The 16,911-nt window shown below is 43.7% G+C and overlaps 1 protein-coding gene across 1 annotated transcript in view; it reads right to left on the reverse strand.

The window, feature by feature from the left end:
- pcca (propionyl-CoA carboxylase subunit alpha) overlaps positions 1-16,911 on the reverse strand; it is a 426,732-nt gene that overhangs the window by 26,023 nt on the left and 383,798 nt on the right. The gene's annotated exons all lie outside the window — the stretch shown is intronic.

Consider the following 16,911-nt stretch of genomic DNA (forward strand, 5'->3'; position numbering starts at 1 on the left):
CAGCGCAGAAACAGGATCATCCGTACACTAACACACTAGGGACAATTTTACAATGTTTTACATAAGACAATTAACCTACAAACCTGTACATCTTTGGAGTGTGGGAGGAAACTGGAGCACCCGGAGAAAACCCACACGGTCACGGGGAGAATGTACAGGCAGCACCCATGGTCAGGATCGAACCCAGGTCTCTGGCGCTGTAAGGAAGCAACTCTACGGTTGCGCCACTGTGCCGCCCATGTGATACTGGTGTGAAGATCAGGGAGCATCCATTGCAAACCTACTTGCTCCCATAACTATCTTAACTACTCCTTGTTCCATTCTGCTTCCTATAAGGACTCTATTCCATTCTCCTAGTTCCCCAGTCTCTGTCGCATTTGCTCTGATACTGAGAGTTTCCATTCAGATGCCTCTGAATCATGGGTACCCCTCCACCATTGGAAACAAAGTCCATAACCGCATCTCATCTATTTCTCGTGGCTCTGCCTTCAACCCCTTTGCACTGCGATAAAATAAGGATAGAGTTTCCTGGTCCTCACCTTCCATCCTATCAGCCTTCGCATTCACCAGTTTCCACCAGCACCAAAGACATCCACTACCCAGCACATCCTCCCCCCTCTCAACCCTGTTCACATTTCTCAGGAGCCATTCCCTTCGAGATTCCCCAGTTCACTCTTCCTTTCCCACCAACCTGCCCAGCTTACATCACTTTCCCTTGCAACTGCAGGTGATGCAACATTTGTCCTTTCATCTCTTCACTTCCCATCTTCCAGGGACCAATTAGTCTTTCCAGCTGAAGTTGCATTTCTTCCAATCTAATGTACCGATTTCAGTGTTCGCAACTTCCAGTAGCTTGATTTTGTTGTGTATCATTGTTGCCAGGACTAGAGGGTCTGGGCTATAAGGAGAGGTTAAGTATTTTGGACTCTATTCCTTGGAGCGCAGGAGGATGGGTGATCTTATAGAGGTGTATAAAATCATGAGAGGACTAGATCGGGTAGATGCATGGTGTATCTTGTCCAGAGTCGGTGAATCAAAGACCAGATGACATTGGTTTAAGGTGAAGGGGAAAATATTTAATAGGAATCTGAGGGGTAATGTTTTCACACAAAGGGTGGAGGATGTATCGAACAAGCTGCTAGAGGAGGTAGTTGAGGCTGGGACTATCCCAACATTTAAGAAACAGTTAGACAGATGCATGGATAGAACAGGTTTGGAGGGATATGGACCAAATGCAGGCAGGTGGGACTAGTGTAGCTGGGACATGTTGGCTGCTGTAGACAAGTCAGGCCGAAGTGCCTGTTTCCACACTGCTTCACTCTATGACTCTGTCAGTTGTCCAATTGTGATATTGGCTCAGCCTGTTTGTTTATGCCTCTTACGATCCCTTTTTGGTCTTTTGACATTTTTTTCCCCCTGGGTCTCCTGGGAGTGGAGGGCATGCCCAGACTGACCTGCTGAGTTTGTCCTCCTGATCAGCATTTTGCAACCTCCATGGTCTTTTATCTATGCTCCCACTTTCTAACTGTTCCCTAATCTTGTTAACAGGTTATCCCCAAGGTCTCCCCTCTCTGAGACATCCCGCTCTCCCACCCTCCATGCAACTTCACAAGCTGGTTTTGTCTCCTTTCCAGTTCTAAAGGGATGGTCTTCGACCTGAAACGTTGGCTTTCTTTTCCACAGATACAGCCTGACCTACTGAGTATTTTCAGCAATTTCTGTTTTTTTATCTGGGAGATGAAAGAGGTCACAGAGAAATATGAAAATGTATAAACCAACAATAATCATCACACACATGATAGTTAATGGGGCAGAGAGTTATAACATAGGCAGCAGGTTTGGGCAGATTCCAGAAGGGTGTGCAGTGCAGAACCTGCCCACAACGGAAGAGTTCAGTGAAGAGCCATAAAACCACCTGATGAGGATAACATTAGCATCTGAGCCAAGAAGACTTGGTTTTCATTGTCACCACCTGCAGGATAGACACAGATGTCCACCTGCTCAGAGGGAGTGAGGGGTGAAAATCACCATTGGGACGGCATGGTGACTTAGCTGTAGAGTTGCTGCCTTACAGCACCAGAGACCCAGGTTAAATCCTGGCTACGGGTGCTGTCTGTACAGAGTTTGTACATTTCCCCCATGGCCTGCATGGGTGCTCCAGTTTCCTCCCACACTCCAAAGACGTACAGGTTTGTAGGTTAATTAACTTCAGTAAACATTATAAATTGTCCCCGTGAGTGTAGGATAATGCTAGTGTACAGGGATTGCATGGTGGGTCCAATTGCCGGTTTGCACGCTGTATCTCTAAACTAAACTAAACTCCTCAGGTCACCCTCGTGCAGTTCAGACATATCAATACAGGATCTTCTACAAAACAATACATAAATTAATTCCAGATGTTTTTATTCCAAATAGATTAGTTACACATCAGTTTAAAATATGAAAATGTCCGTCTCTATCATGCAATGTAGCTCCTGCAGATGGCAGCAGTCACTGCTGAAAATCTCTCCTAATATAAAATTAACATATAAACTGGGTCCGGCAGGAATTGGAAGATATTAACTAACAGTCGTTTTAATTGCTCTATTATTTTTGCTCTCTTGATTTGCATGAAGCGTACTCAATTTCTTGGCACTTAGACCGCACGGGATTAAAGCAGTGAGCAGGTAGGTGTGTGTGGTGGTAGCAAGGCTACCTCTCATCTCAGGCAACCAGAGACAGTGCAACTCACAAGGGCTCTTCAGCCTGAATCCCACTTCCCTTCCCCAGAACTAGGCTGAGGAACATTATCCACTTAAACCCTGTTTTTTAAGACTATACATCGGTTGAGATTTCAGATTTTCAAAACCAAAAAATGAAATTGATTTTTTTTCCTATTCTTGTCTCTTCTTTGGTACTGATATTTCACCCAAGGGTATGGTTTTAGGTTTACATTTATTATAGACACGTGTACCAAGGTACAGAGAAAAGCTTTGTTTGCATGCTATCCACGCAGATCTGATATACCCGTACATAGATACAATCAAGTCAAACTCAAGTACATTCTGCTGAGGAAGCAGAACAGGGCATGGAACATTTCCGTATCTCTCCACACAAGGATAGTAGACTACAACCTCACAGATCAAGGGCCATTTGGTCCACTTTGCTACTCCAGGAGATATTCAAACAGTCCCATACTCTGCTGCGTCATCAGGTCTGCATGGGTATTCTTTTGACGTGCATTTGCTGCTATATTGTTGAGAAAGTGGCACTAATACCACAACTGGTGATGGGATAACCCATCGGTTTCTGAAGATAATGGTTGAGGTCAGGAATAAAGGACACCAAAAAGAGCCTCTACTATGAAAAGGCAGGCAGGATGTTGGTTTAATGTTGGTTTAACTTCTCATCTGAAACATAGCTTCTCCAACAGCGTTGCCACCCTCAGCGATGGTCAGTCGTGCTCAGTGATGACCAGCATGAATTGTGTGCTCAGTCTCTCAAGTGACTTAAATTTACAATTAGTGATGCAAAGCATTACATTTTGAATGTTAGACTTGCTGCCAGCCTTTACAAAGGGATTAAACCTAAATCCAGTACTGCTTGAAGACGTTAGTTAAACAGTGATTAACTTGCACGAACAGTCCCTGTAAATTCAAATGGCATCTAAATGAGGAGCCATTGCAAAATCCAAGAAATGCCAAAAATATTTTTATTCCAAAATACACTTTATTCATAATATTCAAATACTGGAGGACATTTTTAAGATGATATGGGATGTTTAAATGAGAATTACGAGAAGCTTTTTTATACAGTGAATGATAGGTGCCTGGGGAAATGGTGGCAGCAGGTATAATAGGAATATTTAAGAGGCATTTGAGCAGATACTTGAATAGGTAGGGAACAGGGAATGACCATATGCAGGCAAAGGCATAGTTGCTTATCATGGTCAGTTAGGATATTGTGGGGTGTAATGTTTGATGCTCTATATACAGTAAATAGGACCAGGACAAATCCTTCTGTATGTTCGTTGAACACCGAGGGGCTTGGCCGTGTTTACCAGCCTCTCAAACACTTCATGGTGTATTGTTTAAAAGGAAAACATGAGTGACATCGCCTTGGATGAACCAGGAGATCCACATTCTTCTGAGGATCAGATCCCGGGCATTCAGGTCTGGTGACGCAGACCAGATATGACTTTGACGAGGTCATCTATAAGACCAGATATGACTTTGACGAGGTCATCAAAAAGGACAAACCTGCTCAAAGCTGGAGGATGGCGCCGGGCAACTGTTCTTATAGTCTAAGGGGTGAGGCGCAGAGATTGTTCCCGATGTTAGGGAAAGACCAGCTTAAGGATAAGGGGATCCTTTGACGAGAGGTCATCAAAAAGGACAAACCATTGCTCATTTAAGCTGGAGGATGGCGCTAAGGGGATCAGGGGTTCGGAGAAGGCAGGTGGCAGGGCTGAGTTGGATGATCATGCCATGATCATATTGTGGCGGTGCAGGCTCAAGGGCGAATGGCCTACTCCTGCACCTATTTTCTATGTTTTCTAGCTCAACTGTGGCAGGGCGAAGCCATCACTTCCTACAGAAATCAGGAGGGGCTCAAGTGACAGAGAAGCATCACTCCCAGACGGGCTCAATGCACGCTTTGAAAGGGAGAACACTGATGTGTCTTCCCGAGCCCCCATACAGTCACAGAGGCCGACCTCAGAAGATCCTTCAGGGGGGTTGAACCCTCGGAAAGCGCCTGGACCTGATGGTATACCTGGTCGAGTTATCAAAACTTGTGCAGACCAGCTGGATGGAGGTTTGCAGACATTTTCAACCTCTCATTATTGAGGTTTGAGGTTCCCACCTGCTTTAAGTGGGCATCAATAACCAAGAAGAGTAAGGTGTCGTGCCTCAACGACTATCGACCAGTGGCACTATTGTCCGTGGTGATGAAGTGCTTTGAGAGGTTGGTTATGGTGCATATCAACTACCTGGACAAGAACCTCGACCCACAGCAGTTCACATACCATCACAACAGATCAATGGAGGATGCGATCTCACTGGCTCTCCACTCGGCACTGGACCACTTGGACAATAAAAACACTTACGTCAGGCTGGTGTTCATAGAATGCATACTTGACAAGAATTGTAACATAGTTATATAGTAGTTTATTTAGTATATTTGTTTGCCTTGTATTATGGGGGTGGGTTCTGTTTTGTTTTATTGTATTGTAAACCTTATTTTTAATCATTGAATACACTTTGTGAACAAAAAATATTTAAAAAGCTGGTTACCACGGCCTGGCCAAACTGGCCATCCGCGCGAGTCACGGCGCCAAGCGGAACAGGGCTCTGCCCAAGCTGGCTGCCTGCCTCTTTTCCGGGGTTACGTCCGTGCCTGGGTGGCGTTAGAGAGGGACTACACGCTGTTTATACGATGGTGGAAAGAGTAAAAACCTTCAAATTCCTGGGCGTGCATATTTCCGAAGATCTTTCCTGGACCCAGCACACTGATGCAATTATAAATAAAGCACATCAACGCCTCTACTTCCTGAGAAGATTACGGAGATTCGGTATGTCAGAGAGGACTCTCTTGAGCTACATCATGGCCTGGTTCGGCAATTCGAATCCCCGGGAGTGGAAAAGACTGCAAAATGTTGGGAACACTGCCCAGTTCATCACCGGGTCTGACCTTCCCACCATCAAAGGGATTTATCCGAGTCGCTTCCTCAAAAAGGCAGCCAGCATCATCAGAGTCCCACACCATCCTGGCCACACACTTATTTCACCCCTGCGATCGGGAAATATAGAAAATATGTGCAGGAGTAGGTCATTCGGCCCTTCGAGCCTGCACCGCCATTCAATATGATCATGGCTGATCATCCAACTCAGTATCCTGTACCTGCCTTCTCTCCATACCCCCTGATCCCTTTAGCCACAAGGGCCACATCTAACTCCCTCTTAAATGTAGCCAATGAACTGGCTTCAACTACCTTCTGTGGCAGAGAATTCCACAGATTCACCACTCTCTGTGAGAAAGATGTTTTTCTCATCTCGGTCCTAAAAGATTTCCCCATTATCCTTAAACTGTGACCCCTTGTTCTGGACTTCCCCAACATCGGGAACAATCTTCCTGCATCTAGCCTGTCCAACCCCTTAAGAATTTTGTAAGTTTCTATAAGATTCCCCCCTCAATCCTCTAAATTCTAGCGAGTACAAGCCGAGTCTATCCAGTGGTTCTTCATATGAAAGTCCTGACATCCCAGGAATCACTCTGGTGAACCTTCTCTGTACTCCCTCTATGGTAAGGATGTATTTCCTCAGATTAGGAGACCAAAACTGTACGCAATACTCCAGGTGTGGTCTCACCAAGACCCTGTACAACTGCAGTAGAACCTCCCTGCTCCTATACTAAAATCCTTTTGCTATGAATGCTAACATACCATTCGCTTTCTTCACTGCCTGCTGCACCTGCATGCCTACTTTCAATGACTGGTGTACCATGACACCCAGGTCTCGTTGCATCTCCCCTTTTCCTAATCGACCACCTAATCAGAAAAAGGTACAGGAGCCTGAAAACTGTAACGTCCAGGTTCAGGAACAGCTTTTTACCTGCAGCCATCAGGCTATTAAACACTACAACCTCAGATAAGCTCTGAACTACAGACTATTATTACTATTATTATTATTATTATTGCACTGTTATTGTTTGTTTTTTGAGTATGTGTGTGTATGTGTATATGTATGTATGTATGTATGTATGTATAAACACACACACACAGAATTTTTATTTCTCTCGTTTATCATATTGTTACAGTACACAATGTTTACATATTTTGTTGTGCTGCAGCGAGTAAGAATTTCATTGTTCTATGTGGGACACGTGACAATAAAGCACACTTGGCTCTTGAATATCAAAGTAGCACCTTAAGGAAGAAAAAGAAGTGGAAAGGTAAAGTGGTTTAAGAAGAAGATTCCAGGGCCTGGGGCTCAGGTAACTGATGTCGCAGCCTACAATGGTGGACCATTGGAAAAATGGGGGTGCACATCAGAAGTGGAGGATTACAGAGATTTTTTTTTAGAGCTACAGCGTGGAAATAGACCCCAAGGCCCACCGGGTCTGCGCTGATCAACGATCACCTGCACATTAGTTCCATCCCGCTAGGGAAAGGGACAATTTACAGAAGCCAATTAACCTACAAGCCTGCACGTCTTTGGAATGTGGGAGGAAACCACAGCACTTGGAGAAAACCCACGGAGTCAAAAGGAAAATGTACAAACTCCTGACAATCGTCACCCACCCATAGTCAGGATTGATCCCGGGTCTATATTGATCCCGTGCTGTAAGGCAGCAACTCTACTGTTGCTCCACTGTGCCGCCCTGTAGGGTTGTAGAGCTTGAGTGATTCCAAAGGGCTTGGGGAAAGACGATGGAGTCATAGAGTCATACAACCTGGAAACTGGCCCTTCAGCCCAACTTGCTCATGCCAACCAACATGCCGCATCTACACTAGTCCCACCGACCTTCATTTGGCCCATATCCCTCCAAACCTATCCTATTCAGGTACCTGTCCAAATGTTTTTTTTAAACTTTGTGATAGTACCTGCCTCAACGACCTCCTCCAGTAGCTTGTTCCATATACCTAAAACCCTTTAAGTTAAAAAACTAATGGCTGCTAGGTACCCTAGAATTATGACTACACATCAAAAATTAATCTGAAGCATACAATAGAATGTATCCTAAATCCATATCTTTTTAATTATCAATTAATTTTGAAAACGGTATACTTAACATTAAATGTAATTACAATAATAACTCTTTTCTGTTTATACCTGAAATCGTGCCCAGTAACAAATAAATATTTATTCAGTGGGTAGGACAAAGTGGAAGTCAACTTGACTAAACTTGTTGTGGAGAGCACGTTGAACCAGTTACCATCATCTCTCATCAATGATACTTTCAATTCAATTATACTTTATTATCACGTATTCTTAGGTACAGTGGAATTCTTTGTTTTGCATACAATGCACAAAGTGTACAAACAGTTGCTACGTATAAAGCACCGACATAGTTACAAAAGTATTTGTTTTAATCCTGATGGTCCCTTTTCGTTCTCAGCGACCTGTCCTGCCAGGTCCCCCTTGGTTCTCTCGGTGGCCCCCTCCGCCAGGTCTCATTTTGTTCTCGACGGCCCGCTGGAACTCACGCGGGCCTACCCTTGGCCGACTGCCGGCACTCTTGCTGGTCCGCCCTCGGCTGACCTCCAGCATTTACACGAGCCCGTCCTTGACTGCCCACCGCTGGGACTCACAGCCCGTCCTTGGCCGCACGCCACCAGGTCTTTCCTTGGACGGCTCCACGGCGCTCACCTGGAGCTTCCCTGCTGTGCCGCCACCGTGCTCCCCGGGAGCTATCCCACTACCATCAATGATGGAATTGGTGAGTTTTGTAATGACAGCTCTCTCATAAATATCAAGGATTCTCCAGGAAGCCATAATCTGTATGTATAATTGTGCATGTTGTATCTAATGTGTTGGCAAGTTTTTAATTCTCAAATATTCAAACACCATACCAAAGGGGAAAAAAAATTCTGCTACAAATTTATGAGTTGCATTTTCCTGATGACTATGAATAAACCGATAGGATGATAATTGGCCAATTTGGATCCACTCTGCTTTTTATGGACTTGATGTCTCCAGGCAATCTTCCACTTTGTCAGGTAGGCGCCATGTCACATCTGTATGGGCACAGCATGGCTGGAGGTGCAGCTATTTCAGGAGCACCAGTCTTCAGCACTCAACCAGGATGTTGTCAGATCCTACAGCCTTTGTGGTGTCCAGCTGTTTCTTAATATCACATGGAACAAACTTGAATGGTTGAGGACTACCTTCTGAGATCATGGGGACCTCGGGGGAGGTTAGACTCGATCATCTGTGAAGCAGTTCTGTAATAAAACCAGAACACCCTGACAAAGCTCAGCAGGCCAGACAGCATCTGTGGAGAAATAGAGTTAATGTTTCAGGTCTGGGACCCACTAACTAGCGAGTTTTGCCTCCCATCCCATCTTCCCAGCATAGTCTGGTACACTGGGCATGTAACAGTAAACCAGACTATACAAAACCATCAACACACCAAAGGAAGTTTGGTGTAGAAGGTTAAGCTGATTTTAACTGTCCCTTGATAATCACAGCATTTCACTATTGGAGAAATTTCCTTTGTTTCACTCATTCTTGTGTAGTACGCGTGTCAGAGGTTATGGGGAGAAGGCAGGAGAATGGGATTAGGAGGGAGAGAAAGATCAGGCATGATTGCATGGCCTAATTCTGCTCCCATCACATGATCTTATGAAGCCCTTACATTAGTCCTGATGCAGGGTCTTGAATCAAAGCATCTTTTGCCTCAGCAGATGCTGCTTGACTCACTGAATTCTCCCAGCATTCTGTTTTTTAAAATCCACATTTCAGCATCTAGTTTCTTTTGTCTAGTTTGTCTCTCAGTTCTGATGAAGGGTCCCAGACCTGAAATGTTAACCCGCAGAGTGCCTGCCTCCAACATTTTTTGTTCTTATGTCAGATTTGCAGCAGCTGCAATATTTGCGATTTTCATGTGGTTTGCATATGCATTACATCCATAGCAAACATCATTCATGAAATAAATATTTTCGTATTATTACATGGTCCATGCAAGTTGTTCTTGCTCAGAGAGATTGTCCATTTTCTGCCAATAAATGTTGGGAGTGGACTGCTGTTACTTCATCTCATGGCAATCACACACCAGATGCAGGTAAATTACCTTTAGAAGAGGCAAAAGTTACAGGCACATGCGGACAGAAGTAAAGTGCATGAGGGCTGTCAGGGAAACTCTGCTGCTCCCCAACGACAGCAGTGGGCCACTGACAACATTCAGCAAGAGTTTGCAGGTGTCAATTTAAGAAGACCAAAGAAATTCAAAATGTTTCTAAAGACTCTTACCAAATTCTACAGGTATACAATAGAAAAACCCTATCAGGATCATCACAGATTGGTTTTGCAATTGTTCTGCCCAAGATTGCAAGGAGTTGCAGAGAGTTGTGGCCGCAGCTCAGTCCATCATGCAAACTACCTCCCCTACATTGACTCGGTCCACACCACGCTGCCTTGGGAAAGCATCCAGCATAATCAAGCACCAGTGAAAGAGCACTCAGATTATCATGCTGAAAGCTAATGCCTAGGCTGGGACTGGATTCATTCGGGGTAGAAAGCCGACAGATCAAGTGTCAGGATTCAGCAGTAGGGGAGGTGATGGAAACAAGTAGGCAAGGTAGTGGGGTACGAGGAAGGATGTCTGGGTGGAAGATTGGAATCTGGTGGTAAGCTTGGTTTGAAATGGGGGTAAATGGGTGATGTTTTATATATTTTGGACTATGACATAGACTGGGGTGGAGAGGGGGCACGGTGAATTTAGGGGTCAGAACGGAAACTGGTGGGTGGGGGAGAGAGCCCATAAGTAGGTATGACTCTCACCATAGTGGGGTCAGTGCTGAATACCTCCTTCACAAGTTATAGTAGTAAAATTAGGCCATTCGGCCCATCGAGTCTACTCCGCCATTCAATCATGGCTGATCTCTGCCTCCTAATCCCATTTTCCTGCCTTCTCCCCATAACCCTTGACACCCGTTCTAATCAAGAATTTGTCTATCTCTGACTTAAAAATATCCACTGACTCGGCCTCCACAGCTCTCTGAGGCAATAAGTTCCACAGATTAACTACCCTCTGACTAAAGAAGTTCCTCCTCACCTCCTTCCTAAAACAGCGCCCTTTAATTCTGAGGGTATGACCTCTGGTCCTAGACTCTCCCACCAGTAGAAATATCCTTTCCACATCCACTCTATCTATACCTCATTATTCTCTAAGTTTCAAACTTGTTCCGGCAGTAACTTTAAAATTATTCTGTCCCCACAATACCGTGAAAATGTATGTTGCCCAGGGAATTAAGTCACACGCATCTTGTCCATTAAGCCCTGCCAAGATCTGAGACCTCTCAGGTTTCTCTTTACCTTCAAAATAAAGAGACTCTGTTTGATCAGCATTCCTTAAATGTAATTCTCATGCTTGTGTTGCTTTTTTGTGCACTTCATACCCATTTATGGCTCAAGGTTAAATTGCAGAGTCATGAAATTATAACATAGAAACATAGAAATTAGGTGCAGGAGTAGGCCATTCGGCCCTTCGAGCCTGCACCGCCATTCAATATGATCATGGCTGATCATCCAACTCAGTATCCCGTACCTGCCTTCTCTCCATACCTTCTGATCCCCTTGGCCACAAGGGCCACATCTAACTCCCTCTTAAATATAGCCAATGAACTGGCCTCAACTACCCTCTGTGGCAGAGAGTTCCAGAGATTCACTACTCTCTGTGTGAAAAAAGTTCTTCTCATCTCGGTTTTAAAGGATTTCCCCCTTATCCTTAAGCTGTGACCCCTTGTCCTGGACTTCCCCAACATCGGGAACAATCTTCCTGCATCTAGCCTGTCCAACCCCTTAAGAATTTTGTATGTTTCTATAAGATCCCCTCTCAATCTCCTAAATTCTAGAGAGTATAAACCAAGTCTATCTAGTCTTTCTTCATAAGACAGTCCTGACATCCCAGGAATCAGTCTGGTGAACCTTCTCTGCACTCCCTCTATGGCAATAATGTCCTTCCTCAGATTTGGAGACCAAAACTGCAGGCAATACTCCAGGTGTGGTCTCACCAAGACCCTGTACACCTGCAGTAGAACCTCCCTGCTCCTATACTCAAATCCTCTTGCTATGAAAGCCAACATACCATTTGCTTTCTTTACTGCCTGCTGCACCTGCATGCCTACCTTCAATGACTGGTGTACCATGACACCCAGGTCTCGCTGCATCTCCCCCTTTCCCAATCGGCCACCATTTAGATAATAATCTGCTTTCCCGTTTTTGCCACCAAAATGGATAACCTCACATTTATCCACATTATACTGCATCTGCCAAACATTTGCCCAAGTAATAACATATTACTTGGCAGTGCTCTAGAATTTCCTTCTGCGAGTACTACACCTTTGTCCATTTTAAGACATTTTAGAAACCACATCATTGACTGAGCTCTTGATCACCTTTGCTAATGTCTCCTGGTGTGGCTTGGTGACAAATTTCATGTTCTTCTGCAGTACATCTTGGGAAGTTTTAGTACATTAATGACATTGCAGTAATGACAAGTTATTGATTTCTTGATTCAATTTTTTCTTCATACTAGATTTGGTACGTATATATTTTGTAAGCCAGAGGGTTGTTTATGACTTTTTTGCATAGAAATCAAGTCAGTGTTTTCACCCAGTGTTCTCACTCAAATATAGATTCAATGGACATGTTCAAGCTTTTTGAACAATGAGTTGATGGCATTCCAGATTTAGAATAAGTATTAAAGAAAAGCTGAAGATAGACACAAAAAGCTGGAGAAACTCAGCGGGACAGGCAGCATCTCTGGAGAGAAGACAAGCTGGAAAGGTAATGCAAAGAGCTTAATTATGTGAATCCTATTCACGCAACATGAAATCGTTCTTAATTTCCTGCACATTTAATTGTGATTAAAAACTATATATTAAAGACTGGTACTCATAACTGACCCTGAAAAAATAAGCTTAGTGAAATTAAAAATAAACTCTGCAGTGAAAATTTCACCATTTTCCCGATTAATTGAATCCTGGCACCAACTGCGAGAGACAAATGTTGTCAAGTGACTATGCTAATGTTGATGGAGGCCAAGCAGTAAAACCCACAGAAGTATTCTCTTGGACAGCAAATCAGGAAGTAAAAATCTCTAATCTTTAATTTCTAAAATACTGTTTTATAAACTTTGAAGTAAACGTTTGGACGTTCAGATTAGATCAAGGCAGTAGTAGTAAACTACAAACCTTAAAAATATAATAAGCTATGGATGTATAAGTATTTAAGGAAATTGGACCACATATGTTAAAGTAGCTTTAGGGGACAGGTAATTGTGGCACAATGCACCTTTAAAAACTCAAGTTCACATCATTCAATGGAACCTTACAGTTCTGGTTTTTATACTGATAGTGCTTTGCGAATAAATAACACATTAGTGATCACCAGATCCACAAAAAGGTATTCTTCATAGGAAAAAGTAAACATCTGCCAACTTCATGAGTGCAAACTCCCAGAGCTATTATCATTTTTCTCCTTTTATAACAGGAAGCACTTAGAATCTCATCAATGTTCCCAATGCAAAGCCAAAGATAAAGCAAAACGTGTACTTTCCAGAGGTTTTTTATTAAAACTAAACGATTCTGGATTTTCGGGGAGCAGTGAATCATCTACATTTGCCCCCCTTTCACCCGTTAGATCTGCACTATCCTACCGAGGGTCCTTTGACAGCAGCTTTGCTTGACAGGCCAGGAATGATTTGATCAAGGACGCCTTGAACCGTGCAGGATACCAGCTGTAAGTTACCCAAACTCCACCACCTCCCCATCAAGGGGGATACGCGCAGCAGGCAAACAGCAACATCACCTCCTGCAGCTTTTCCTGCAAATCCCATATTTTCCTGATTTGGAAATGCATTGACATTCCATCATGGTCTAAGTTCAGATACACCCTGCCTGTGCAAACTTCACCACATAGACCGCAGCAGATCATAGCGGCACTCACCACCTGGTTCTCAAGCACAAACAGGGATTGCTAGCTTTGCTAGAGGTGCCCACATCCAGGAAGGACTGAGTAACATCCCAGCCAAGAATTGCTTTCTTCAGCTGGATAAGCCTTACCCCCTCTAAATACCAGCCATCAACCCCAGTGTTTGAATATTTGTTGAATGTTTCTCATAAATACGTAATGTTTATTAAAAAATGTGAGATAAATGAAAAGATTTATAAACTTTATCAATAAAATTTAAACTTTAAAATAATTATGTTCACTCAATAAATTAAAAAGAAATAGAAACTACCTGAAACTTCCTTCCTTCACCCCCTGCTAGTAATTCTTCTTGATTCTGTACTTGAATGGAATTGTTGAACCCATGTCTGGTCCAACATAAGAGAAGGTTCAATGGCTGACCTATCACTATTATTAATAGGGAACTGGAGAACACAGTCAGCAGCACCAGCAGTGAGGATCCTTCAGGAAGTTCAGGACTTCCACATACACACGCTTCATGCAATACAGTATCCCACCTTTGTCTATGTTTTGATTTTCCATTCGATTAAAATAAATGCACTTTTCATAACCTTAGAATGATTTAAATCTAATAAAATGTAATTGCTATTAAGCATTAAAATTAAAAATTGATCAATCTACTGATGTGTTAAAACATAATAGATCAACTGAGCAAAACCAATCATTGAAAGCTGACAATCCCAGCTAAACCTTGGTCCACATTCCCCCATTAAAAAGCCTATAAGCAATTGCATGCCACCACATAAGTCTCCCTTTCTGCTTATAAGAAATTAGAAAATGCCTGCTCAAGCTGTAAATGATGACGCATGGAGAACCAGGCTGCATTCATCTTCAGTCACTGGAGCAGCCTGTTAGCATACTGCTTTGACAACTCCATCAGTGAAATCTCAACGTAGCTGTCAATCACAATGCATCATTTAATCCAACAACACACTGAGGAGGTTCCATATCAACTACATGACAGCATCTTGACAGCTCTATTTATGGACAAGTCTAGTTGTTTACCACTGCTGTCGTAATTAGAACAAACCCACGGGTCTAAATATATTCAAATCCCATGCTTTTTTTTTTTCTCCTTCTGCATTTCAACGCACTGCATCCTTCCTTTCTGCATTGTGCAGAATTCAAAGGGCTGTGTTCGAATCGGTCAATACAAGCACCTCAGTACCAGTTTCCTATTATTAAGTGAATGGTAAAGTTCAGCACAAAGCCAGTCTGCTTCACATTAGCCAGCAGATGAATCAGGGCAAACACTTATTTTAATTCCAGATAGAAAAAGCAGAGGCTGGGGTATTTAGCATACTCTTTACTTCGGAACGAGATGTTAATTGTGCACCATTACCTCCAAACTGCTAGCTTTGTTGTATTAATCACTGTGCTAATTGATGCAAAGCTAAAGCTATTGCCGCAGGCAACACAGCCTCAGAATAAGAAGGAAAGATGGCGAAGAATGAATCATCAACGAAAACCATAAGGTGCTGCTTTGAAAACACTTTGAAAACTCTCACCCACAAGCAGCTCTGTACAGACTATCAAACCAAGCGTGTGTGGAAAATTAATTTTGTTTTTCATTCTATTAGAAAAAGGATGAAAGATTTCTTAGCAATTCCTTGAATCATTATTAAAAACCCTATTGGATTTTCCTTAATCTGCTACACTTGAGAAAGCACCAAATCCTGTGGTACAATCTCCAGTCAAGGTCTTCCGATTTATGCTACTTAGGAAGCACGTTGTTATATTTTTAGCTCAAAAATGTTATATGCAATTCTCTAATTCTATTAACTATCTAGCATTGGAAATGATCAAATGTTATATAATGTGACTGTTGCGGTTGGAACAGGCAACAAACATCTGGTTTACACCCCAGTGGTATGAACATTGACTTCTCCAATTTCAGGTACACCCTGCTTTCTGCTTCTTTCCCCTCCACTTCCCAGCTCTCCCACAGCCCACTGTCTCCGCATCTTCCTTTCTTCTTCCCGCCCCCCCCCACCCTCACATCAGTCTGAAGAAGGGTCTCGACCCGAAACATCGCCTATTTCCTTCGCTCCATAGATGCTGCCTCACCCCTTGAGTTTCTCCAGCATTTTTATCTACCTTCGATTTTTCAGCATCTGCAGTTCCTTATTAAACATCTGGTAAGTCAAGTTAGTTTTATAAAGTTGATATTATTGAAGAGACAAACGACAATCTTGCAGACTTAGGTTTAATAGGAACCAGAAGGGTAACTTTTTCACACAAAGAGTGGTGGCTGTATGGAGTGAGTTGCGCGGGGAGGTAGTTGTGGCAAGTACTAATCCAACGTTTAGAAACATTTAGACAGGTACATGGATATGACGTTTAGAGGGATATGGGCCAGGCAGGTGGGGCTAGCGTAGATGAGATGTTGGTTGGTGTGGACAAGTTGGGCCTGTATGACTCCATGTGCCTGTATGACTATGACTATTACTACGTTGTGGAATATCACATGAGCACAGGCTCCAACCATTGAAGGTATAGGACAAGTTGATTGGGGCATTAGAGTTCCGGTGGCGCTGCGAGTCGTCTGCCTCGCCTGCAGCAGGTTCGTTGTTTCGACTTTTTTTTAAATTTTTTTTTTAGTATGTCCAAAAGTATGTTTTAGTGTTCCTCTGTATGTCTTGTGTGGGGGATGGTGGGTGGGAATAGGGGGTAACCGTTTTTCAGGCACCTACCTCGACGGAGATGCGACTTTCTTCCTTGCCGCTTCTTCGCCTCCCTCCTCGTGGCTATACACTTGGCTTGGTGCGGCCTTTCCCGGAGTCGGGCCCAGATCTTCAGCGGCGGCGCGTCCGGGACCTTAACATCACGGGCTCAGAGCTTCAGCCGCGGCGCAGTGGGGACTTTAACATCGCGGACCCCCTTGCCAGGGGTCACGGAGAAGAGCTCCAATCGCTGGCCTGTGGCCTACAACCTCTGGAAGCCATGGTCTCCAGTAAGGAGCTGGCCGACTGGGAGCTCCGGGCTGCGGGGTGTGCTCGACCTGTCCTAACGCCGGCGTTCCGACCACCCAGACCAGAGGGCTTGAACATTGGGCCGTCCTTAGCGGTGACTACGGATGGTCAGGACCTCGAACACGGGTGAACAAGTGAGGAGGAGGAGGAGGAGGACTGTCTAAAGTGTATTGCCTTCCACCACAAGGAAGAATGCTGTGGTGGATGTCTGTGTTGAATAATGTTGTGTATTATGTCCTTTTTTAATTGTTACGCTGCATGGTAAA

The sequence above is a fragment of the Leucoraja erinacea genome, chromosome 6, assembly GCF_028641065.1.
Source record: "Leucoraja erinacea ecotype New England chromosome 6, Leri_hhj_1, whole genome shotgun sequence".
NCBI lineage: Eukaryota > Metazoa > Chordata > Chondrichthyes > Rajiformes > Rajidae > Leucoraja > Leucoraja erinaceus.